The sequence below is a fragment of the Hyperolius riggenbachi genome, chromosome 5 (genome assembly GCF_040937935.1).
Source record: "Hyperolius riggenbachi isolate aHypRig1 chromosome 5, aHypRig1.pri, whole genome shotgun sequence".
Classification (NCBI taxonomy): domain Eukaryota; kingdom Metazoa; phylum Chordata; class Amphibia; order Anura; family Hyperoliidae; genus Hyperolius; species Hyperolius riggenbachi.
In genome coordinates, this window is record NC_090650.1 from 358,958,102 (window position 1) to 358,984,034 (window position 25,933).

Below are 25,933 nucleotides of genomic sequence, written 5' to 3' on the forward strand. Positions count from 1 at the left end.
TGACGGGATTCAGACAAAACTGCAGCCAAATAGATCAGCAGGGCTGCCAGGCAACTGGTATTGTTTAAAAGGAAAGAAACATGGCAGCCTCCACATCCCTCTCGTTACAGTTATCCTTTAAATGACACCTGAAGTGAGAGGGAAATAGAGGCTTCCTCTCACTTCAGGTGTCTTTTAGAGAAAACCTTTGAGGTTTGCTACAGCCTTTTTTAGATACTTACCTCAGAAGGGGGAAGCTTCTGGATCCTAGACAGGCTTCCCTTGTCCTCCTCAGCCAGGCCAATCTAGCAATGAGACCCAGAGCGGGTGGTGTAGCTGTGCATGTGCAAACTGTTGACGAGTGGATTTTTTGGAGTCCCAACACTGGAATTTGGGTGGTGGGAGCCTCTCTAGGATCCAGAGGCTTCACCTCACAAGGTGAGAACCCCATAGGTGCACATTTCTCCCCTACAGTTACCTTTTAGGCTACTTCCCCACAAGGAAGCTGCGTTTTAGGGGACGTTCTGGTCGCATAACGTGCACCTAACGCAACGCCTGGTGGTGTTGGATGTGGACGTCAGAGTGAGCCGCGTTGTGCAGCTCACTCTGGCATCCGTGATGCCGTGATGCGTACTCTTGGACGCATGCAGCATCACGTGGTCCCGCCAGCCAATCGCCGCACAGAGCGGCCACTCCAGGAAGTAAACACTGCACGTCACACCGTGCAATGAATATTAATTAGCCATGTGGCTGGCCGAGGAGGAGGAGGGGAGACCTCCTCCTCCAACACTACTGAGCATGTGCAAACAGTCTAACGCGGCTTAGCCGCTTATAACTTATAGCACGCAGCACTTTAACTTGACGTGCTGCGTTACAATGTAACGCAACGTAGGCACTGTGAACAGCCCATTGACTTTTCATTACTGTGCGGTGGGCTGTGTTACAGGCTGCACTAACGTGCGCCTGTAACGACTAACTGTGAAAGCAGCCTTAAGGTGTGTGTACAAACACAAATACAATCTCCCAACCGACCGTTCAGGGCAGAGTGCCTGTATGAACGTATCACTAGCCTAGCGGCTAGTGACACGTTCTGTTGCTATGGAGTGTGTGTGGGGGGGAGGGGGGGGAGAGAGAAAAGAAGCAGTGCACAACAGAGTGGCTTCAAACAAGAGGAGAATAAATTGCTTGGTTGGAACGATCCAGCACTCTAGATCTCTCACCCATGCATCAAGGTCACAATACACACTCTAGATTTGCAGCAGAGTCTACCCTGACCGGCTGTCTTGGCTGAGAACCCTCTAGCGGGGATATACGAGGCTCATCCCTAAATTAGCTCCAAATCGCCATAACTTACTGGTGACAATTAGGACCCTGTGTCAGATGCCTAAATTCTTAATATCGAAATCTGCTGCTTTATGCATCCCCCATAACTGTCCCAAAAGCTTACAGTCTGATGGCGCAACCACAGCCAAACATGTTCACAGAGGATAGCCAGTCAATCAACTTCTCATTTTGTTTTTTAGATTCAGGAAGGAAACCCAAACATGCACACGTAAAAAAGAGGGGGGAGGGGGGTTAGACTAAAAACTAAAACCGACCCCCAAGCCACTGTGTGCTGCCGCAAGAAAAAACAAGGGCATTACCGTATGTGCATTTTGATTTCAAAGACAAACTCCACATAAACAGTGCTCTGATGTGCAGCAGTCCACAATGTTACTGCAGAGTTGGAATGTCCACATCTTGTTCCTTATGGCTGGATGGTTTACTGGTTAAGGGCTCTGCCTCTGACATGGGAGACCTGGGTTCGAATCTCGGCTCTGCCTGTTCAGTAAGCCAGTAATTCAGTAAGGAGTTCATTGGGCAAGACTCCCTAACACTGCTACTGCCTACTGAGTGCGCTCTAGTGGCTGCCTCGCAATCGCTTTGAGTCCGACAGGAGAAAGGCGCTATACAAATACTCCCATTATATGAAGGCAGGTTCAGTATTAAGAGGCTTAGTCAGTCTTCTGCAGGGCTGAGATCTGCCATCCCTACACAGCTTTCTGTAACGGAGTCACAGCTCCACACAGAAGGTGCCAACACTGCTGAGTCTGTTGGTAACAGCAGCATGAAACTAAAAAGTAAAACCTGTATTGTCGCACAGTGTTCTACAACATGGCAAAATGACAAAATCTCTTCAAAAACAGAAGCTTTCCCCTAAAAATCACTCTCAGTTTGTCATTATTCCACCATGTCAGGAGGCGGTTCTCAGGAAACCGTCCCATTTTATGACTCTGGGAACTCAAAAATAGATTGTGGTTGTTTCTCACTTTAGGCCGGGATTCACAGCTGGCAAACCTCAAATCTAAAATCAGCTCGTGTCCAAGCGAACCAAAATACTTCACTAGGAACTTGTGCCGTTTCTTGCATTTCCATACAGCCTCCAGAGTGACAGGCAGGGGCTGCACACAAGAGGAGCGCAACACTTCATATTTTCCTCTGGCTTCCTGTGTAACTAGTAAGCAGCAATGCTGGTGCCACACTATGGAAAGCTTCTTCTCTTTTAGCAGATGCACCACCTTTCACAGAAATTTAACTCTGTTTATTCTATGTGGCATTTAAAAAAATAAAACTGAAATAATCCTAATTTCCCAAGCAAAGTTTCAAAATTGACCCTGGAGGTCTTGTTCACACATAGCTGGCACTTCTCGCCATCACAGATCATCACCTCCAACGCTGAGCGCTCAGTCACACTTCAGCTTCTTACAGGAACTGCGGTTACCTAAATCGTCTTCAATGTTTAACAGGAGACTTCCATGAAGTGTCTTTGGATTGGGAACTAAACAGGAACAAGATTTGTCATTTATACCTGTATATTCTGATTGGCTGCACTAAACAACTGCTCCAGTAATTTGCCTCATACTGGTTTTGATAGAAAAAAAAATTCCCAGTAAAATTAAACAATGAAATCATTTTTCCTGAAGTAGGTATGAGTGAAGGCATGCACAAGTCAGCATATACGTTTCACACAAGCCATGGTCACAGGCCCTTACGTTATATATGGGGTGCAATAAACTCTTGAGGTGGATGACAAGTCAATATGGGACTTGTGAAACAAACAAACAAAAGAAACGACACAACGGAGAGCACAATACGGTGTAGTATGTCAGAACAAGAGGACGTCACACACGCACCACATACTCAGGGGCGCCTTAACCACCTGTCGGTACAAGCGGCGGCTTGGAGCGGCATGTAAGAGGTGGGCGCTGCCGCGGAGGTAGACTGCGGCTGACCAGCGCTACTACTATTGGCTGCGCTGCCTCCTCCTGTCCTCAGTCCTGTCTCATATGCAGGGATCGTGGTTTGTTTACACCACGTGCCGCCGCCTATATGCCCCCCCCCCCCCTCTCGCCCAGCCAATAGACAGGAAATGCAGTGAAGCACACTGCTTTCCATGTCACTTGCTCCCACCCACTCCACCTCCTCCTCATCGTCTGGCCAGCCCCCCTCCAAAGCAGCAGCCGCACGGTTTGTTGTCTGCATGCGGCGCCGCCTCTAACTCCGCCCCGCCTCATTCAGCGTGACTATCCGGCAGGCGCTGGATACTGGGAGACCGACCGAGATGCTGACTGTGCCCCCTTTCCCCCTCTTGGCCCTGCCGCTGCGTGCATTCCCCTCTCCCCCCGCCTGCCCAACAGGAGATATATATATAGTATATATATCTCCTGTTTAATCCCCCTCATGTGTTTTTAATTGCATGATAAGCTCTTTTGAAAGCACAGAATGTTAACAATATGTCTGCTTTCCTTTCATGAAAGCAGGAAGTAGAAACAGTGCGGATTTATTTTTAGAATTTTGTGACCTGTAACAAAGAAATGTTTTTGTTTAAAGTGTACCAGAGACGAGAAGCATCTTTGGTACAATACTTACCTGAGGCTTCCTTAAGCACCATTAGGGCCGCTCATCCCTTGTTATCTCCCTGGGTGACTCCTGTTACCCGCAGTTGACTGGCCGAGTCACACTCAGTTAGGCGAGCTATCTAAGCTTGCGCAGTACAAGTACAGGGACGGGAGCACACATGGTGGGGCCGCACATGTGCGATGGAGCGCAACTCACCCATGTTTTCAGAGAAAACTGCAGGTGACAGGAGTCACCCAGGGAGACTGCCAGGGACGACCAGCCCTAATGGTGCTTAAGGAAGCCCCAGGTAAGTATAGAACCTGAGACTCTTCTCGTCTCAGGTTCAATGTGAAGGTTCTTATGCTGTCGCATATCTTTAAGAGCAGAGAAGACGTTCTGAGTTCGGAAGGACGGTGAGGGATGCATTCATTCTTAAAAGGCTGGAGGAAGTATAAAACTTTGTAATTCGTGATCTCTGGGTCATTTTAAAACAGTCCAACAATGTTATGTGCATTTGATCTGTGGGGGACATATTGGGCTCGATTCACAAAGCGGTGATAACTCAGTTATCACGCCTAAAAGACTTTAGGCGTGATAAGCCGTGCAAAGCTGAGTTAACACCGCTTTTGCTCTTTATCGCACGCAAAGTCCCGCACGCAATTCCGCGCGCAGCGCCTATAGGCTTTAATGGGCACATCGCGCGAACTGCACTGTGCGCCGGGAGATTGCGCGCGCAAAACTTTGCGCGCGGAACTTCGCGCGAGTTTCATTTTATCACGCCTAAACTGAGTTTAGGCGTGATACAGGGGTTTTCACAGGCGTGCAAACACTTTGCACCGCTTTGTGAATCAGGCCCATTATGTGCATTTGATCTGTGGGGGACATATTATGTGCATTTGATCTGTGGAGGACATATGTGCATTTGATCTGTGGGGGACAGGTTATGTGCATTAGATCTGTGGGGGACATGTTATGTGCATTTGATCTGTGGGGGACATATGTGCATTTGATCTGTGGGGGGACATATGTGCATTTGATCTGTGCGGGACATGTTATGTGCATTTGATCTGTGCGGGACATGTTATGTGCATTTGATCTGTGCGGGACATGTTATGTGCATTTGATCTGTGCGGGACATGTTATGTGCATTTGATCTGTGCGGGACATATCTGAATTTGATCTGTGGGGGACATGTTATGTGCATTTGATCTGTGGGGGACATATCTGAATTTGATCTGTGGGGGACATGTTATGTGCATTTGATCTGTGGGGGACATATTTGAATTTGATCTGTGGGGGACATGTTATGTGCATTTGATCTGTGGGGGACATATCTGAATTTGATCTGTGGGGGACATGTTATGTGCATTTGATCTGTGGGGGACATGTTATGTGCATTTGATCTGTGGGGGACATATCTGAATTTGATCTGTGGGGGACATGTTATGTGCATTTGATCTGTGGGGGACATATCTGAATTTGATCTGTGGGGGACATGTTATGTGCATTTGATCTGTGGGGGACATATGTGCATTTGATCTGTGGGGGACATATGTGCATTTGATCTGTGGGGGACATATCTGAATTTGATCTGTGAGGGACATGTTATGTGCATTTGATCTGTGGGGGACATATGTGCATTTGATCTGTGGGGGACATGTTATGTGCATTTGGTCTGTGGGGGACATATGTGCATTTGATCTGTGGGGGACATGTTATGTGCATTTGATCTGTGGGGGATGTGTTATGTGCATTTGATCTGTGCTGACATATCTGCATTTGATCTGTGGGGAACATGTTAGATATAAAACATGAAAAGTATAGAAAAAAAGATAAAATGTGGAACTTAATCATTACAGTATAATATAGCGTGCGAGTGTGTTTGTGTGTGTGGGTGGGGGGAGATAAGGGTTGGCACAATGGGGAGGGGGGGTTGGCGCAGGGAGGGGGCGCCACAGGTTTTCCCGCCTGGAGTGACAAAATGGCTAGAGGCACCCCTGCACATACTATATGCTGGCAGCGGGGGGTGCAAATGGAGGAAGCGAAAGATGTATGGGCACTGTGGCGGGCAACAGCGGACAAGTAAAGTATAAATGCACGCATGGGGGGTCATTTAAATTTGGGGGGGGGGGAGGGGGGAGAAAAGGTCAGGGGTTCGGTCTTGTTAGTTACATGTCACGATATAGAATGCAGTTACCGCCGTGCACCCAATCAAGACTGTCAGCCTGAGATTTACTATCATGTCCGATTGATACAGGTGATTCATTTCGACCCAGAATTGGCCGCATCGTATGTTCTTAGTGGCACCAATTTTTCATCCGCTAGAGGCCTCTTGCACACTACATGCAATTCCGATTTTTAAATACGATCCAATTTTTAATTCCGATTAAAAGTACTGCATGCTGCTACGTTTTTTAATCAGGATAAAAAAATCGGATCGTATAAAAAAAGAAAAAAAAAAAGGAATTGCATGTATTGTGCAAGAGGCCTCAATTAGTGCCAAGTAGAATAATGTATTGGCACCTTAACTTAGTATGATCTGTATGTAACTTTAGAATGGCGTACATGCTTTTAACTCTGTCCCCTACCGCTGGTCTCAGGGAAAAAGAGTTCATATTTTAATGCTGTGTAGGTTCCAGGATGAGAAAGTGAGGGACATGTTCTTCTATGGAGATACAGACAGGAGTAAAAACCCACAAGCATTCCATCATCTGCCCACACCACCCAAATCCACACTACGCATTTTGTCCTACAGTTTAGCTTTAAGGCTTTTAATTTATTCATTTTTATCCTCGGCGACAAATGCCATCAAAAACATATGAACTCTTATGTAATACCACATAAAAGTTATAATGCGGCTGCAAAAACAAACCAAATGTCACTTGGATACCAAAAGGAATACGATATTAACATAATGACTCAACAAAGTGTTCTGAGCATGGAGGCTGATCTGGGCATTAAAGTTGCATTGCAGGCACAGAACATGTAGGGCAAACCCACAGACCTGGCTGTTTGCTGATGAAAACTAAAATTAGTTATTCCAACAAAAATGACTTACTCTGAAATGGGGAGGAAGAAAACCATAGTTATGTGACCAGTACAGGCTGCTTCCTCGTAATAGACATAAAAGTAATGCTATGCTATACCTACCAGCAGTAAAAATGTCAGCATGGGTTAAATAGAATGTAAATCAGGGAGAGGAAAGATTTTACATTGGGCAAATGCTGACTAAATCATTTATACATAATTATTGTAAAAATGAAGCACTTTTTTATTACATTATTTTCACTGGAGTTCCTCTTTAAAACTGAAGGTATTTGCAGTTATTAAGTGTGCAAGAAAGGTTTCCCATGATGCATCTCTGCAGAATATAATCATCATCATGAAGTCACTAGAAACCAGAAACACCCAGAACCACTGAGTGCTAAGTGTGCCTCAGGCCTATTCATTTGCAAAGGGAACTAATCCAGAAAGGGAATGTGAAAGGGAATTTGACTGTTTTTCACGTCATCTTGATAAGCACGAGTCATTAAATGGAAGGCTCCTCCTTTAACTCTGTGTTCCTCTGTTATTTGCTGTCTGTTTTTCAGGACTTTGGACCCTGCATAGATCACTCGTCTCTCCGGAGGAACAGCAAAGAAGGAACTGACCTCTAGGTGGCACATATTGCAACTTTTTCTGCTTTTTTTTGCCAAAATTTCCCATCTCATGAATTTATGTGCTTTTCCCATGCGTATCCCCATTTTACTCCATATTACTTAGAAATACCTCAGTGCTATTAGCAAAATCATGTACAGTAGTAAAGACGTCCAGCAAAATATTAATGAGAAACTACCATATTAAAAAATGGAGCTGTAAACATGCGCTGAATTGCCATCTTCACATCCACTGCTGCAAAGTGGATGCATTTTGTTCAATAATGTGTGAAAGGGGAGGAGGATGTTAAGGTCAGGCGGATCAGCTCAGGCCGAAAGCTTTGCGTTTGCCCTACTCCATCACGTCTCTACAGGCAGTAGCAGTGTTAGTGAGTCTTGCCCAAGGTCTCCTCACTGAATAGGTGCTGGCTTACTGAACAGGAAGAGCTGAGATTTGAACCCAGGTCTCCTGTGTCAGAGCCCTTAACCAGTACACTATCCAGTCACTACCAAGGCCTTTTTTGGACAATGGGGCAGAGAGCTATGCCCCGGAAACCAGCTGATTCAGGACGACTGTGAAGATTACTACACAGACTAGGTTCCAGGTAGTTATACCTTATCAGGATTAGCGTACCTCTTGGTGTTTTGATTACATCATAAGTATACTTAAAGGGAACCCAAGGTGATAGGGATATGGAGACTTGGGGGAGGAATCAGTACTGCCAGGCAACTGGTATTGTCTAAAAGGAAATAAAAATGGCAACTTCTATGTCTTTTAAATAGCAAGTCAGTGCCCAATTTAGATACTTGCCTCAACAGAGGGAAGCCTCTGGCTAGTCCAGAATCCCCCTCAGGTGGATTACTAAGCTATTAGATAGTATTTTTAGATCTGTACACAGAGATTTTCTTAAAGCAGACAAACTCTTGCACAGCACGCAATGAAAAGTCTTTACTACACATATAGTTGCTGTAGTGTTCTGTATCTGTTTAGGCAGATCAACCTGTCTAATTGGGTCTCATCAGGAACTGTGAAGAGACTGCAGGAGAGCTCTGCTGAGGCAGATCTCCATATAGTAATCACTGTGGCTTAACCCCCCTTCAATGCCTTCTGCAAAAATGTAGGCAAGTAAAACTTTTTTTTAGGCTTTCCATAAATTGTAATTAACATTGTTTCCATAAAGGTTATCAAGCTGCGGCTAATCCTTGGAGCAGAAAGTGCTGTGCTTAGCTCCACTTTAAATATGTAATTCCAGTTCCAGAAACAGAAAACCACTGCTTTCAGTTTGGACAGGCCCAAATTCTGTAGCCTATTCTTAAACTGTTTTTGCATTGCATGGGGTGCCCGTTTGTCCACAGACTGACCAATATTCCTGCTTACATAACTTCTTAATGAAGCAAGTATGAGTGCTGCACTGCCAGATTCACCTCTGTGTGTTGAACTTGAGAAAAAGTGCTTTTAAAATAGGAAATCAAAGGAGAGGATTGGATTCTGGAGCACAGGGGAGATGATAAAGGATATTTTCAAACATACGTTTAGCTTAGCTTTCCTGAGGTCACATAATATAGGTTTTGAGCCACAGAAAATATGTAAATTGTTGTCATATAAACTCTGTTTACCTTATACAGTGGGGAGGGGAGCAGAGCTAGAAAAGCCATAAGAAACGGTCCATACGCCATCAGCAGAAAGTCATCTAGCTATTGCAAAGTTTACTGCAACCAATTCATCTATGATGTAATGGAGGTCTATATTGTGCATTTCACTCCCACAACGTATTCTCTTGAAACTCTTACCATGTTGTTAGGGCAATATAGGAAACACATTCAACGAGGAAGGAACCTGTCAGCTCACCACAACAAAAGTACATTTTGTGGTGCTTGACAATAGTTATTTCAGACGGACTTGCTGTAACTTCCTGTATGGACGCTAGAACCAGAAGCGCAAATCAGCAGAAAGTCATCTAGCTATTGCAAAGTTTACTGCAACCAATTCATCTATGATGTAATGGAGGTCTATATTGTGCATTTCACTCCCACAACGTATTCTCTTGAAACTCTTACCATGTTGTTAGGGCAATATAGGAAACACATTCAACGAGGAAGGAACCTGTCAGCTCACCACAACAAAAGTACATTTTGTGGTGCTTGACAATAGTTATTTCAGACGGACTTGCTGTAACTTCCTGTATGGACGCTAGAACCAGAAGCGCAAATCAGCAGAAAGTCATCTAGCTATTGCAAAGTTTACTGCAACCAATTCATCTATGATGTAATGGAGGTCTATATTGTGCATTTCACTCCCACAACGTATTCTCTTGAAACTCTTACCATGTTGTTAGGGCAATATAGGAAACACATTCAACGAGGAAGGAACCTGTCAGCTCACCACAACAAAAGTACATTTTGTGGTGCTTGACAATAGTTATTTCAGACGGACTTGCTGTAACTTCCTGTATGGACGCTAGAACCAGAAGCGCAAATCATTCTGTACAAAAGTCACTCCTAAAATGATAAAGAGAGAGACTGCTTTTGTAAGAGATCTCATCCTACACTGGAAACTCCTGGTGACCCAATCTTCTGGAATTATCCTGCCCTTATTGGGAAAATAATCATTGCTGACGCACCAGAAATCAGGGTTTAGCATTGCCAAAGTTTGCTGCAAGCCTTCTAATCAACAAATGCATTATTCTTTCAGTCAAGAAACACAAATGATTAGAAAACAGACAGCATTAGTGTCAAGGTCTCAGATTTTAAAGACGCAATTATATAAATCCATTACTATACCCTGAAAAGACGAGTTTATTAAAAGTACTATTTTTTTTAGCAGTATACAATTGTGTTTCTTTCTTCCTGGGGGTGTTGTGGGGGGCAGGGTGTGAATGGGTGCGCCCAGCGGTGGCAGCGTCTGGGGGGCTTGTCTGCGCCCTCCCCCCCTATTGGTGTGTTTGCTCCCAGGACATGCAATTTGCACCACAGGTAAGTAAATTCGCAAAGGTAGGGAATCTATCCTTGAAGGGGGGGGCAGCATGGGTGGTCCCCCCCCCCCCCGGGCACCGGCCATGTCCGGGGGGTGTGCTGGCCATGCTCTCTCGCTCCCCCCTCCCTGAGGGGCAGTTGCAGCGCTCCCGGGCAATGGCTATGGATGCCTGGTGGGTGTGTCTGCACTGCCCTTCATTTCTTGGGAGTACAAGGAGGCCTACACGCAGCACCCCTGTTGAGATGCAATGTATATTGCGTGGGCCAACTCCTGCAGGAAACGCAGGTGGATAGTTTAGATCCTGCAAATTCTGGTGGGCGAATGCAGTATGCAAACACTTTGACATTTTAATTATTCAATAGACTTGAGGCAGCCAGTATTTAAGTCAGGAGTTGACTGGTCAAAGCACACATCCTTTTCTCATGTGCAGCATACTGTAGTTAAGCTGAATACTCACCTTGCGACTAAGGAAGATGGATCACCGTGGGGTCCCACAACAAGAGCTTCCTGATCCATCTTCCGCCGGCTGGTATGCACTACGTCACACGACAGGCACAAACGGGAAGTCAAGCGATCGCGGTGCTTTGCATGGAGTTGTAGGGGATTTTAAAGATCCAATCCGCCGTGACGATCATTGTCGCCACACATCACTAAAAACCGTTCGCGTGACCGTGTCCCTGTACCCACGTCACAAGATCACAGAAACGACCGCTCGTCTATCAAAAAAAAAAAAAAAACAACAACCAGTCATTGGAAAAATAGTCAGAAAAATAGCGAGGTGGGAACGGGCCTTTAGGGTATACTATAGCCCAACTCCAATGCCCAAGTGAACACTGTGCCGCCACAGGCTGCAGCCTATGGCGGCTCCCAAATTACCAGGCACACCTCGCGCCTAATTTACCTGTCCCTGCCTGTGACATTCTGACACCTGTGATTAGTTCCAATTCTGAATTCTCATTACCCTCTCACCTATACCATACGGAAGCACATCGCTTACCCATCCTCTTTATTTATAGAACAAGTCTCCCTCCCTTGCCTGTGTTTATAAATGAAGCGGTTGTGCTATAGTATATAGTGTATGTGTCACACACTGCTGTAGCTTTTGATGTGTGCTGTGTGACAGAATTGATAGCTTGTCCCCTCTCTGTCACTGGTGACTCAGCAGAGAATCGCTGGTGACGTTAGCAACAGAATGACTACACTGAAAATAAAAATAGTGAATGTCAGGAGGGATTGTAGCTGAAACATGCTTACTAAAGAGGGTGAATGAGATGCTTATGTTCTGAGAGGGTTCAAGACAGCAAAAAATATTTAGAATGTGTATGGCGGCCCCCCAACTCGTACCGATCCAGCCTGCCCAGTTATCTCGTCCCCAGCGCTGGCCAAGTCCATTGTCTCTCTCTCATTACCTCTCCCGCCCTGTAGGGCTCCTTCATGAGCTGTGCATTGTCTTTCCACCCCCCTCCATAGCAATTGCCTAGAGACTAGTGATGTATCTGTACAACACTAGCCTTTTGAACAGTCACCCAAAAGGTCAAGTCACGATTTCTGCTGACGACAGAACTCTACTCACAGCCCTGTTTCTGGGGGTGGGCGAGGCGTGTGTACGACTGGGTCGCAGTGAGGGGGGGGCGCAGTGATCACACGTGGACTCAGCCGCGGGGATGGGGCCCGACTACTCCCTCCCTCTCCTTGGGACCCCTCTCCGTGCTCCCCCTCCACTTAAGGAGATTTATGGCAGTGGAAGCGGCTGCATTAAAATGCACCTCCTTCTGGGCTCCACGCGAAGTTCACTTACCGCCAGGCTCTGTCTCCAGTGCTGCTCACTACTTCCACTAAACAGGAAGTAGTGAGCTGCAGTGGAGACAGAGCAGCCCATTTTTACACCCCCGCTCTGGGAGCAATTTTACCTAGAAACTGCCTGGTTTACTCATGTCTGTACTCTAGAGGGGATATCAAACCTATTTACTTTAGCTATACAGAATATTGCAAGCGTGAATGGCTTACATTGTTCTATGTGCAGTGTTACTAACAGAAACTGGCAAATGGTTGCTGCCAGTTAGTGCATTAGAGCAGCTGTTTAAAAATGAGAAGGCGTGACTCCTCCTCTGTGTAGAAAGCTAGGCGTTTCTGTGCGGTCTTTTCTCCAAGGAGATTATTTATGTCATGGATTCAGAAATTCTTTTGAGACTGCAAGTTGAAACGACAATATAAAAAGACAGGGGCAACACTGTTCTAGATCTAAGGCAATTCTATAATGAAAGTGGTATTTCCAGTTAAATATAGATGAACCACAACACAAAGCATGCATACGACCATACAGCGCAATGCAGGCAAGGATAGACACTGTGAACTCATAGGGATACAGAAAAGAACTCACCTTTCTTTACACTTGAAGTGGGCCCTGAAATGCCCAGATGTAGCCACAAAAAACGTGAGATTCAGACATCATTTCATTCGCTGAAACAGAGAAACACAATACATACACATAAAAATGTGATTCAGTCTACTAGGCTCTTGCTCAAACATAAAAAAAAAAACATGCAGTTAGGTGTAAGCAGAGGTTTAATAGCCATACATAACATTAGAGAGCACAGCATTTGCATACTCTGCACGACTGTTACCAAAGGGTGTTGGTTTAGTTAAAGTGGCACTCCAACCAGAGCCTTTAATGTTTGCTTTAGATACAAATGGAAGGTGAACAAACCATTATCCGGTCCCTACTGCAACAATGTTTCCTTCTTTTTTTCACCAATGACTCACAACAAGGAAATAATATCCAACAGGGCTCTGATAGCAGTACCAAAGAATCACTGTACTCCTTCCCTGCAGTGCCATAGTACTTTTATTGCTGTATGACTGGATGGAGAGATTAAAGGACAACTGTAGCAAGAGGGATATGGAGGCTGCCATATTTATTTCCTTTTAAACAATACCAGTTGCCTGGCTATAACAAATTCAAACTGTGCAAGCGCTGAACACACCCACCCATGGAAGTAGAGGTCGAGTGAGTGGGGATCTTTACAGAGGGGACATAGACACCCTGAAAGACAGCAGAACTACAGCAAGAGACCTGGTACACTGCTACAGGCTGGAAACAGCCCCTGGTAAGCAACTCTAAACTCCCCACTTTGGATATCCTTTACCAATAAAGTTGTATACACCAGCACAAATAATTTGTCACCCATTGAGACTGGATAAGACTGAGGAATTCCAGGAAAGTCCTATTTAGGAGTAAAACTTTATACACAATTGTTTATTTGGTCAATTTATTTTAACTTTATCCCTGGTACAGACCATGTAATTTCCCGTCAGACGGGACAAACCGATAATTTCTGACAGATCCGATCAGGTTTCCGTTCGATTTTGTACATAAGTGATTGAAAAAACGAATGGAAATATGATCGGACCAGCTGGAAATTATAGATCTGACCCATCGATCTGATAAGGAATTGCATGGTGTGTACCAGGCATCAGGTTTGCTTTAGGGTTCGTTTCCACTATCGTGAATTCGCATGCGTCCAACGCATGCGGATTCGCACATGTAATGCAAGTGGATGGGCCCGTTTCCACTGTAGCGTTGTTGAGGTTCGTTTTTTTCAGCGGTGAAAAAACGCACAAAAGACCGCATGTGAATTCGCGGCAAAAACGCATGCGGAATCGCATCCGCATGCGATTTCATCAGCGGTAGAATCCAGGCGATTCCGCACCGCAATAGTGGAAACGAGCCCTTAAAAGAAATACTGTATACACTCGCATATAGGCCGACCCGTGTATAAGCCGAGGTACCCACTTTTCCCCAGAAATCAGGAAAAAGTGATTGACTCGCGTATAAGCCCCTCCCCAGTATAGCCCCTTACACAGTAGTCAGATGTGCCCCTAGTACAAGTCAGCCTCCATCCCCATAGCCAGATGTGCCCCAAGGATGATACAGCTGTGTTTCGAGTCCCCACTAGATGACGTCATACATCTGAGACGCAGCAATTGCCACACAGGAAAAACCCTGATCATTGCACCGCTGACACATTGCTTGCACGCTTTGCTCCACAAGCCAGGGGACACAGGTAGTCCTGAGCAGCGCACTCTACACACCATGCCAGTAACAAAACTTGCTCCACCATCTGGTCTGCTCTACTGACTCACATATAAGCAGAGGGGGTAACTTTTCAGCACATTTAATTAGGCTTATATGCAAGTATACACATTACATTAAATATACTTCAAATCCATTTGTATCCACTTTTGTGCTAAACTGAGTACATGAATGATAAAAAAAAATAATGAATGGCTTTTAAAAAGAAAAAAACTTATTATACTTATTGACTTTGCAAAATAATATTTTGATTATTTGATTTAAGTTTTTTGACTAAACTTCCAAATGACTAAAAGGCCAAGCAGTCATTAGGCTGAATTGTCTACAAGCGCACACAAGAGAAGCTGTCTGGCCATTCCGCGCACAGAAAGCGCTTAGTGGAGACGGACTCCATTCATGCAAGGTAAAAATAAACATGAGTGGATGCGGCTTCTTTAATCTTGATGTAATTGGTTGCAGCAGCATTGAGCAGCCAGATTAGCTGGCTAAGAAAACTTTGTTTCCAGAAGTGTGTCCCGTGGAAGCGATGAATCCCCATATTGAAGTATAAACAGACAGACACTGTTCAGCACATCAGGCGCACAATGCGGAGCTTGCAGCAAGTGCTGTGATCGGTGGCTCTGCCAAGTCCTCAAGTGGCATCTTATTTCACCCGCACAGCTCCACATGTAAAGCCCAGCTTACAAACCATTGAACGGCTCAAAGGTATCCCTGCATACACAAATATCAGCATGACAACATTCATTATTCTCCTGAGCGCCGCGCCAATAACAGGCTTCTTGTGGAGGCTACAATGGTCACATTATAGAACTGACCCAACAGCGAGAAGCGTCACTCCAGGTCCACGAGGAGGACGACTCCGGCAAGGATAGGAATTCCCCAGAAGTGTGTATAAAGCAGTATTGTATGTTTTTGGAGCCTCTTTATTTTTGCTTGCAGGCTTCAGAACCACCTGCTATGAAAATCTGAAGGCAACTTCCTTGGAAGTAGGAGTCGGAGGTAAACCAAACTACGGTTTGTAAGCCTGCATGTTGTTCAAAACCAATTAAAGTCCCTCAGAAGAAATGACCAGTATAATGCTCTTCAGTGATAACAGTCTATTGAGCTACATAAACAGCTTAGGTTTTCCTTGGCTGAAATAACGGATTTTGTACTTTCTGCAAAATCTGAAGTTTCTGTAGCGGGGCACCTCTTCTGCTACGTATACACACTGAACTAGTGCCACCCATGGGGATGAAGCTCAATCCTGCGACACTGGACAAGATTCATAAACGTGTCTCATGGTTACAGCCAAGTGATGTATCTGTGTCTAGGGAAGAGAGGCGACTGGTTCATTTCCGAGCGGGCACAGTAAACAGAAAAACAGCACACTTGACCACTGTGGTCCCTTAAAGATCCGTTGCAATGCCTATTCATATTGCCCTATGTCACATGCATGCTTAGTGGGATTTTTAACTGTTGCACCCCCAAATTCATAAATTCTTGGCTTCCTACATACACAAAGTTTTCAGGATAAAAAGGACAGCCCGCCCCCCCAGCAGCTACCTCTGTGCCAAATTGCAGTCCATCCGCTGGTTCACAAGATAGGTTGATAGAACATATATGGAGAGCCAGCTGGAATTTGGCACTGAACCTATCCTGACCTACCACCAAAAATGCATGTGTATGTAGGAAGCATGGCTGCAGAGATTTTGGGCCTCAAATATCGGCAGTATAATCGGATAGAAAATGTTGCAGCACACGCACAATCATACTGCGCATGGGGGACAGCGTAATCCTTAGGGCAGCACAATCACACACCGCACTGGTGTTCTGGTCCTAAAGCAACTGCGTGAAACACCTGTATACGCACTAGATTCTCATCCGAGGCGAACCGGAATGATCGTGTTTAGTCTATAAAAGCTTTACTCATCCTCCCCATCCCCTCTCCAACAAACAGGCTGTTGAGCAAAGAGCTAATCAGCCCAAACTAATGTTTTTGGTTTGTATTGGCGGGTCGTTCTCAAGTCGGATGTTCTTAACAGGGCTGTGGAGTCGGTACAAAAATCTTCCGACTCCAATTCTGACTCCGACTCCTCAGTTTATGAAACCACCGACTCCAACTCCGGGTACCCAAAATGGCTCAGACTCCGACTCCTTAGTCTAATACTTACCAGGGCTGTGGATTTTGTGCAAAATCATCCAACTCTGACTCCCGACTCAGACTCCTCAGTTTATGAAATCACTGACTCCAACTCCAAGTACCCAAAATTGCTCCGACTCCTCGACTCCGACTCCACAGCCCTGGTCCGTAAGTCGGGGACTACCTGTACTGTTGTTCATCTTTCTCACGTTTGTAGTGGAAGGCTGAGCACTAAAGATTCTACACCTTTGAATTGTGGTTCTGGAGAAGACTTGAGATTCCTTTGGCCCGCAAGAAGATCCAATCTGTCAATCCTTGTAGATATCAGCCCTGAATGTTCACTGGAGGAAGCTATGCTAAAGATTAAATACTTTGTACACACAATGCAAAAGCAGGATTCATTGGAGAAGACTGTGATGTTGGGAAAGATTGAGGGCAAAAGGAGGAAGGGACGGCAGAGAATGATATGGCTAGATTGTATCATGGAAGCAGCAAACATAAGCTTGGACAAGATTTGAGGCTTTGAGCAGCAGAAGAAAGAGGGGCCTGATGTGTTGATGTCCATGGGGGTTGCAAAGAGTCGGACAAGAATGAATAGCGACTGAGCAACAAAAAAAGCAGGAAGTCATTCTTATTGGCCCAAACAGCGCACAGTTCTCATGAAATTTGCATGTAGGTTGGATTTATTTGCATCTCGCAGACCATCACCATCTACAAAACCTCAGTGATGCCAGCAGTAAGATCTTCAGTTTTATACAGATGACCTCCACATCTGAAAGTGAAATAGTTTGCCAAGAGTTCCACCGACTGCTGCGGATTAAGAATTCAGCAATCTGGCAGCTCCTTGCATGCAATACAACATTTTACAGCTCGTAGCTTGCTGCTCATCTGCTCCTGTCAAGCGTTTCCCTGCTGCCTACAAGAGACACAAATAATCAGGAGGAAAAAAAAGGGAAAACAATTATTTCCCCAAGATTAAATTTACTTTATTCAGCAAATTTGGCCAAATATATTCAGCTGCAAAGTAGCAGTGAGCAAAAAGCAGTTGTCTGAAGCATGACAACTAATATTATACAAGCCTGACGATTCACTGGCTGCCGGCATCTACACAAGAACAGCATCCCTGGAACGCAAGTATTACAATCGGGAATGCTTGTCTGAGGATCCCTAAATGGCTAGATTCATCTGCTCAGCGGGGTGGTGCAGGGAAAGGCATACAGATATCTATGGTAAGCACATAACCGCATCAGCCTATTCTACGGGCAGCTGCAATGACAGCCATGTGCTAAAGATGGTCATTAAAATGTAAATAAGATTGCATGTGAGTAGAAGGCAGCTTAGAATTGAATTTAAAATCAGAAGGGAGCACAGTTGATTGGCCCAATTAGAAGCTGAATACAACCTGCATTCAATTAATTTGCAACCCGATACTATTATACTACTGCATCTAATTGACCATCACTAACAGGCACAGATCAATGAAACTGCCCAAACTGGAAGGGATTGATCATCACCTGATCCAACGTCACTCAGTTAGGTAGCGAACTGTGTTGACTGTCCTCACTAGCACAATGCTGTATGGAAAGGGGCTTAACTAGAGGGGAGCAGCACCTGCAATCACAGGGGGACCAAGCTGTGTGTGTGTGTGTGTGTGTGTGTGTGGACTACTAACCTTCCCTTCCTCTGATACAGGGGACTATACCTCAGATCAGGTGTTTGTGGCTATACTTGTTATGGGTGTGGATATCTTGATGGCCACACTTGTTTTATGACCTCTGTGAGATGGACTCCAAGGCCGTGAAGGGCATCAAGAGGAGGCAAGGGAAGGGGTGTGAACATTAAGGATGGGGGGGGGGCATTAAAGTTTTTCTGGGGGCCCCATGAATTAGTAGTCACATCAGTATGGATGTCAACCTCCCAATGCTTCTCCCTCCCAGTTACTAGAGAAAAGACTCCCGCTGTGCCCAGTCACCTGCCTGACATTTGGAAGTTTATCAACTGCACATCTCGAGGTCAATAAATCAGAGACTGAAAGTACCGGTAATCACATCTATGCCTGCCCACTGTGAGTGTCTGGAGCAAGTAGGAGAGATGATGCTGTGTGCTAATAAAAAGATGATGTTATTAGAGATGCAAAGTTTAGCACGAATGAGGGTGAAGCCTAGTGCAGGTGTTTTATAGCCCAGCTATACCCAAAATTGAACACCAACTCAGAATTATTAGCATTTCATAGACCTTCCCTAGCGAGCGGAACGCTACGCTGCAACGTGCAAAGTGGATCCATTAAAATAGCAAGTGGAAACACAAGTGAGTTTTAACATAGGATCCGTTTGCATGTCTGTAGCTGCATCACCCAAACCGTACTTACTGAACAAGCATATTTTTGGTGCAAGTAGGAGCTGAGTCTTACCGGACAGCAAATGTGTGTCTCATAGAAACCTATGGTGGAAACGTATCTCCTTCAGGCGTGAATGGGACAAGAAAGAAGAGCAGACACTGAACTGGTCGAAATGGGCAGTTTTGATTCGTCACAAGTGGGTACAGTCGCACCTGGAACAGGTATGCAAGGGTTTGGCATAAGAATCCACCAAGAGTAAGTGAAATTTATTTTAAAAGTTAGCCAGAAATGCCCCTTTTCTCTCTGATCACTAGTTTCCTTCAAAGGAACCCAAGGTGTGAGACCTATGGAAGCTGCCATATTTATTTTCTTTTAGGCCTAGTACACTTACCCTGTCGTGTTGCGCTGGAACTTCCTGACCCGCCAATAGTCAATAGAGCATTACCGTGTGACTTCCATGGTGACGCAGGACCGGAATGCATGGAAGTAAATAGGCGACGCAGAAATTTCATATTGATGGCGGCAGTGTGGCGCACATGTGCGGAACGCAGACATGATGGAGCAGCCATTCATTCCAGTGACTTGCATGGACTTCCCGTCTAACAGGGAGTATGCCAATGAGCGGCGCGAAAGGCAGCAAAGGGCGTGTGGTGCTATGCATACGACCCTGTTGGAGCGCTCTACTACAGGGTCATATGAATCTAGTTTTTGGTGGTGCGATGCGATGAGGCAGCATATCGCACCTGCATGTTGCCTCAGGTGTAAAACTGGCCTTAAACAATATCAGTTGCCTGGCAGTCCTGGTGATCTTTCTGGTCAGTACGGTCTAAATCACACACCTGAAACAAGGAAGCAGCTAATTTTGTCACATTAGCCTGCCTGTTGGGGGACAGTATTAGAGGCAGTGGATCAGCAGGAAAGTTCCCTTTCCAGGAGGTCATAGACTATGAAACCCAGGCACTGGATATTCTAATAAAGCTTACATACACTACTAACAACTTCAGAAACACTTCTCATTCAATCAGAACTCTTCTTTCAGTGAAGGGAATCCAGTGGGGTTTTATTTGCCTGTTTTCATGGCTTAGTGAACTTTGCACAGGGTCTTCGAGAAGTGTCAGTTACCGCGGTTTGTTGGAATTTAGCATGAAATGTTCACATGTTAAATTAGTAAACATTTCACTCATAATCCTTGGGAGAAAGAGTGGCTGTTTATCACAAAGCTGCACTGAAATCAGCAGATGAGCAGCCTGTCGTGAGAGGGTAACAGAAATAAACAGAGGCCGCTGTCCTGTTGCCAGAGAGATCTATGCTGAATGAATGGGAACGTTTAGCATCTAGTCCATGCATGGGCAAACCTGGCCCTCCAGCTGTTAGGGAACTACAAATCCCACAATGCATTTGCCTTTACGAGTCATGACTGTGGCTGTCAGACTCCTGCAATGCATTGTGGGACTTGTAGTTCCTCAAAAGCTGGAGGGCCAGGCACAAAACAGAGGAGGACAATTCATTCCACAGCAGGCAGAAAGCTGTACATGGAGCAACCACATCAACTGTATGTGGCTCTGAAAAAAAATCATTCTAAAGGGCAGCAAATCGCTTATTAATGGCGTGAGTAATCATGCCTGTGCTAAACTCTCACATCACAGCATCATGCTTGTTATTCCGCAGTTTACATACAGATAAGTAGATATGAAAGAAGATGTGGTACAGAATCAGGTACAGGACAATGTCCTCCAGCACCAGAAGATGAGATACATGGGAGCTCAGTCACTCTCCAGGCTAGAGCCTCCATCTCGACAGCTCCATAACCAGTATGGTCACCATTCCCTCATATCTAGTATGGCCACCATCCCCATCTAGTGTGGCCACATTCCCTCCCAATATCTAGTGTGGCCACCATTCCCCCCTCATATCTAGTGTGGCCACCATTCTCCCCTCATATCTAGTGTGGCCACCATTCCCCCCCTCATATCTAGTGTGGCCACCATTCCCCCCCTCATATCTAGTGTGGCCACCATTCCCCCCTCATATCTAGTGTGGCTACCATTCCCCCCAGTATCTAGTATGGCCACCATTCCCTCCCAATATCTAGTGTGGCCACCATTCCCCCCTCATATCTAGTGTGGCCACCATTCTCCCCTCATATCTAGTGTGGCCACCATTCTCCCCTCATATCTAGTGTGGCCACCATTCCCCCCTCATACCTAGTGTGGCCACCATCCCCCCCTCATATCTAGTGTGGCCTCCATTCCCCCCTCATATCTAGTGTGGCCTCCATTCCCCCCTCATATCTAGTGTGGCCACCTTTCCCCCCTCATATCTAGTGTGGCCACCATTCCCCCCTCATATCGAGTGTGGCCACCATTCCCCCCTCATATGTAGTGTGGCCACCATTCCCCCCTCATATCGAGTGTGGCCACCATTCCCCCCTCATATCTAGTGTGGCCACCATTCCCCCCTCATATCTAGTGTGGCCACCATTCCCCCCTCATATCGAGTGTGGCCACCATTCCCCCCTCATATGTAGTGTGGCCACCATTCCCCCCTCATATCGAGTGTGGCCACCATCCCCCCCTCATATCTAGTGTGGCCACCATTCCCCCCTCATATGTAGTGTGGCCACCATTCCCCCTCATATGTAGTGTGGCCACCAATCCCCCCTCATATCTAGTGTGGCCACATTCCCTCCCAATATCTAGTGTGGCCACCATTCCCCCCTCATATCTAGTGTGGCCACCATTCCCCCCCTCATATCTAGTGTGGCCACCATTCCCCCCTCATATCTAGTGTGGCCACCATTCCCCCCTCATATCTAGTGTGGCCACCATTCCCCCCAGTATCTAGTATGGCCACCATTCCCTCCCAATATCTAGTGTGGCCACCATTCCCCCCTCATATCTAGTGTGGCCACCATTCTCCCCTCATATCTAGTGTGGCCACCATTCCCCCCTCATATCTAGTGTGGCCACCATTCCCCCCTCATATGTAGTGTGGCCACCATTCCCCCTCATATGTAGTGTGGCCACCAATCCCCCCTCATATCTAGTGTGGCCACCATTCCCCCCTCATATCTAGTGTGGCCACCATTCCCCCCTCATATGTAGTGTGGCCACCATTCCCCCTCATATGTAGTGTGGCCACCAATCCCCCCTCATATCTAGTGTGGCCACATTCCCTCCCAATATCTAGTGTGGCCACCATTCCCCCCTCATATCTAGTGTGGCCACCATTCCCCCCTCATATCTAGTGTGGCCACCATTCCCCCCCTCATATCTAGTGTGGCCACCATTCCCCCCTCATATCTAGTGTGGCCACCATTCCCCCCTCATATCTAGTGTGGCCACCATTCCCCCCAGTATCTAGTATGGCCACCATTCCCTCCCAATATCTAGTGTGGCCACCATTCTCCCCTCATATCTAGTGTGGCCACCATTCCCCCCTCATATCTAGTGTGGCCACCATTCCCCCCTCATATCTAGTGTGGCCACCATTCCCCCCTCATATCTAGTGTGGCCACCATTCCCCCCAGTATCTAGTATGGCCACCATTCCCCCCAGTATCTAGTGTGGCCACCATTCCCCCTAGTATCTAGTGTGGCCACCTTTGTACCTTCGTAGCAAGTGCTGCTACCCCCCCCCCCCCCCCCCCCCCCCTTCCCTCCTCCTTAGGCCTTGTCCACACTTCTGCATTGTGTTGCCGATTTCAGTAGCGCTAGTGCAATCCCCAAGAAAATCAGACAATCCATAGACAGCACTGTCTGTTGTCTTCACTCATGCAATGCGTTTATTCAATATAACTGAATGGAATCAGCACAGCAGCGGCCAGCAACCCAGGTGCCGTGCTTCTCTGTAAAACATGTGGTCACCTGTACTGCTAGCCAACACCTTTCTCCTATTAACATGTAATGTTAATATAACTCCTCCCCCCATAACAAGTATGACCAGAATAACTCCCCACCCATCACCCCCTGCACCCAAGTGTGGTTTTCATAGATCACCTCCCCTCCTTTCTGTAGCAAGTGTGGCCAGTATAATTTCCTTCCCAACCCTATATGTGGCCAGTACACTTCGCAGTCTAACCCCATTTTGCCCATAACAAGTGCAACCAGCATGATTACCTCCTTGGTCCACCCCAACCCAAAATGCAAAATGTATTTTACCTGGTCCAGAGCTCTGCGGCGATCAGCTCTCCCCCTCTTCATAGCAGTCAGCAGCCACTTGCAGTACTGTTACTTCCATCCAGTTCCTGAAGGTTCTAACATCACATGACATGCTTAGGAGCAGCACAGAGGCAACAGCACAGCTGGAACTGCTGACAACTCGGGGAGGCCTCTGAGTAACTAAAGTCCTGAAATTCAGATCACTATAGAGAAAAATGGTTTATTTCAAGAGTTCTTTAAAAAAAATGCTGCTATAGTGAATTTAAAAAAGACAGGATATAATGGCGGGACCACTCTCCCACTCTGTATGAAGTTATGTACTCCATCTGCATTTAGTCCAGAACTTGGATCCAGTGTCCACAAGACCAATGAAGGCATCTTGTTGTATCCGATCACAAGATATTGGCAACAGAAACTTTAAAGAGACTCCGTAACAAAAATTGCATCCTGTTTTTTATCATCCTACAAGTTCCAAAAGCTACTCTAATGTGTTCTGGCTGACTGCAGAACTTTCTGCTATCACAGTCTCTGTAATAAATCAATGTATCTTTCCCCTGTCAGACTTGTCGGCCTGTGTCTGGAAGGCTGCCAAGTTCTTCAGTGTTGTGGTTCTGCTATGAACTCCCCCTTTCAGGCCCCTCTCTGCACACTGCCTGTGTGATATTTAGATTAGTGCAGCTTCTCTCTGCTTTCTTATCTTTTACAAGCTGGATAAATCGTTCTCTGAGCTGGCTGGGCTTTCACATACTGAGGAAATTCAGACAAGGGCAAAGCTGTTTGCAGGAAGAAAAGAGCAGCCTGAAACTTCAGTGCATGAGATTCTGCAGGGGGAAATAAACACACAAATGATCTCTTGAGATTAAAAAGGAAGGGTGTATACAGCCTGCTTGTGTATGGATGTATTTTGTATGTGTGGACATACTGTACATCAACCTACTTCCTGTTTTGGTGGCCATTTTGTTTGTTTATAAACAAACTTTTTAAAACTGTTTTTAACCACTTTTAATGCGGCGGGGAGCGGCAAAATTGTGACAGAGGGTAATAGGAGATGTCCCCTAACGCACTGGTATGTTTACTTTTGTGCGATTTTAGCAATACAGATTCTCTTTAAGCCTTGTGAATTGTGAGTTGATTCCTCCACGCCGGTTTGGACTGGTTTTTACAGCGCATCTCACAGATGCTCAATTAGGCCCGGTTCACATTAGCGGTGGCCATCCGGAATCGCCGTGCCGGAGCCGGACCGCTTGCAGAACGGACGGAACGGACGCACGGCATAGCAATGAAAGCCTATGCGTCCGTTCACATGCGTCCGTTCTGCCGGACCGGAGCCGGACCGGATCCGGGCCGGATCCGGACTCCGGCTTCCGTTCCAACATGCGCTATTTTTTGGTCCGGCTCCTCCGGCAGCCGTATCCGGGGCGGAGCCGGACTGCACCATCCGGCCAATACAAAGCAATGAGAGCCGGAGAGCGCACAACACACTGGCTACAAAAACCGGACGTTCTACCCCACTTCCTATGCATTTTGGATGGGGACCACATGGGCCCAGCGTTCAAAGAGTGGGGCAGCAGCGATTTCATGCTGGAGCTCTTTTTGGCAGCAACATGTCTGATTGTTTGACAAGGAGGCGAACAACAGGAAGGAGAGAATTCCCAGGTTTACGAGTAAAAAATGCCTGGATTCATGGTCCCAACTGCAGTCTCTGTATCCACGGATGGTCTCCACACGTCCACTTGTCTCCAACAATGACCCCAGACCCTTCTGCTGACCTCCCAGACCCCAGGTATTTACAGGATGTGTATCTCCTTAAGAAACCGGATCCGGACCGCAACCGTGTTCACACCGCACGGAAACCGGATGCAAACGGACCGGATCCGGACCGGATCCGGATAGGAACCGTACGGATCAGGTCCGGTCCGGATACGGTGCGGTCCGGACATCTGGTGCGGTTTGTACTAAACCGCAAGTGTGAACGGGGCCTTACACTGAGATGTGAGGAATGAGGAAGTAAAGGAAAGCATGATTCAGCAGACCAGGCTACCTTCTCCCATTGCTCTATGGTCCAGCTCTGATACTCCAATGTTGCGACTGTCAACCAGATGCAACCAATCAAATCCCAACTTGGGTTGATTTTGAAGCTGCATAATTCTGCATCGCCTCTATTATTTAGATCTCCCATTTACCATCCAGAATCATGTACCCATTGTAGGTGCCTTTCAGGTGGACAGAAGGTGATGTGGGCTTGTCCGCAGCACTTCAGCTCCATACACTGCCATCTGTGATGTCATTCAGGTTTTTTCTAACAAATTTTATATGACAGTAGTTCCTTTACGAGATTACAAGAAACAAGCTAACCTTCGTGAATTCAAATCCATCAGTAGGTCTTGGCTACCACTGACCCAGCTGCCAGTTGTCTTTCCTTGGAACACTTTTGGTCCTTACTAACCACTACATAACGCATAAAATGCCAAGGAACCCCTGCAGAGTACTCAAGGAAAAAAAAAACCTCTGCCTGATGTTGCCAGATATTAGGCTCAAAGTTTCAGCTGGACAGTAAATACCAGCCAGCTGTATACTTACCATAGCGTAACAACAGGTGTGCATGGATAACAAGGTCACAGCTACAGTATGCTGTACAGGTAGTCAAGGCAACAACAGAACTCAAACACCACAGAGCAAAATGCAAAATGCTCGGATTCACGCAAAGCAAAAACAAGATCTCTTTCTACTTGAAGCCTCAAAACACATTTCATT

At 46.2% G+C, this 25,933-nt stretch overlaps 1 protein-coding gene across 2 annotated transcripts in view; it reads right to left on the reverse strand.

Annotated features, from left to right (window-relative positions):
• Positions 1 to 25,933, reverse strand: part of NCOA2 (nuclear receptor coactivator 2) — a 372,516-nt gene that overhangs the window by 220,276 nt on the left and 126,307 nt on the right. For both annotated transcript variants that reach the window (XM_068237481.1, XM_068237482.1), the window contains exon 3: positions 12,848 to 12,927. The gene's annotated coding sequence lies outside the window, so the exon portion shown is untranslated. The remainder of the gene's footprint in view (positions 1 to 12,847; positions 12,928 to 25,933) is intronic.